This window comes from Humulus lupulus, chromosome 7, assembly GCF_963169125.1.
Source record: "Humulus lupulus chromosome 7, drHumLupu1.1, whole genome shotgun sequence".
NCBI lineage: Eukaryota > Viridiplantae > Streptophyta > Magnoliopsida > Rosales > Cannabaceae > Humulus > Humulus lupulus.
In genome coordinates, this window is record NC_084799.1 from 107,715,337 (window position 1) to 107,716,736 (window position 1,400).

The window sequence follows — 1,400 nt, forward strand, 5'->3', positions numbered from 1 at the left end:
ATGTGATATATGTGAGAGACCACATTATTATGTGGGCTTATTTGGGTTACTCGGCACGAGACTATCCTAGGGAGAAAGTTAACGGGAAAGTCACAATGGGAACCAATACCCGACTCAAGGCGAGTTAAGGGGTATTTTGGGTATCTATCTTAGTATCGGGTTATCAGATAACGGGAATGAATAATTGAGGATATATTTGGAGTTAGTGGGAATAGGAGGGGATACCAGGGACTTTGACCATTTTACCCTCGGGGACGATTTTGGTACCCCGAGCCTTAGGATTTGCTTAAGTTACTTAAGCCTTAAGAAAGCAAAACAAAAAAAAAACACTCTCTCTTGCCTCTCCACCAACCGAATCTCTCTCTCTCTCTCTCTCTCATTCTCTCTCATTTTATCTAAGTGAGTTACTTGAAGAAAACTAAGGAAATTGTTGACTGAAGCTTGGGAGATTGGAGGCTTAGCTCTAGAATTGGATTAGCTACAACCAGGGGGACTTAATCACAACTGAGGTAAATTTCTAAGCTCTATTTTAGTTGAATTCTATTAAAGTGTTTAGTGTTCTTGAGATGTTCTTGAGCTTGTGGCTCAAGAGTTGGATTTTGAGTTTTTGATGAGATTTTAATCCAGTTTAAGTTGTGTTTTGATGTTAGTAATGTGTTGAATTTGTTATGGGGATTTAATTGTGGTTCTAGATTGATTTGGGGTGATTTATGGTTGAGTTTGGCTGATGAAAAACAAGAGGATTCTGAGTTCATAAGGATAGGTCGCGGCCCTATTCTTGGGGTGCCGAGACCCTATTGAACCTATAGGCCAAGGGAGGGTTCTGATGCGAGGTTGTGTCGCGGCGCATGTCCACTGCGAAGGGAGGATGGGACCTATGACTTGGGCAGGTCGTGGCTTAAATGCTTGGGACAGCGACACTTAAGGGGTTTTGAGCCCCGGGAGGGTCTTTGGGTGCGGGAACTCAACCCTAAGGGCTCGGGATCGATCCTTCTACCTGGTTTAGTAGATTTTGATGTTTCAGAGGCTAAGACTCAGTCTGGAAGCTTTTATTTGCTCGTTATTGATGGGATCATATATTATGGTTATGACTAGTTTATCGCTAGGGGCATGGAACTGGGATCGTGCTCGGTGATCGTTTTTATTTTACTGTGCACTCGAACCTGAGGTAAGAAAATTGCACCCAATATGTGATAGATGTAATTAGGGCTTGGCCTGGTTGTTGATTATATCTATGAATAGGGCTTGGGCCCCTATGAATGAACGTGATTGAGTTATGTTTGCACTCGTTGATTAAACTTACTTGAATGTTATGTTTCTGGCAAAGTGTTCTATGATTGTTCGCATGGTTTGCGTAGCTAGGGCTCGGCCCCATTAATTGATGGTATTATATGATTAAT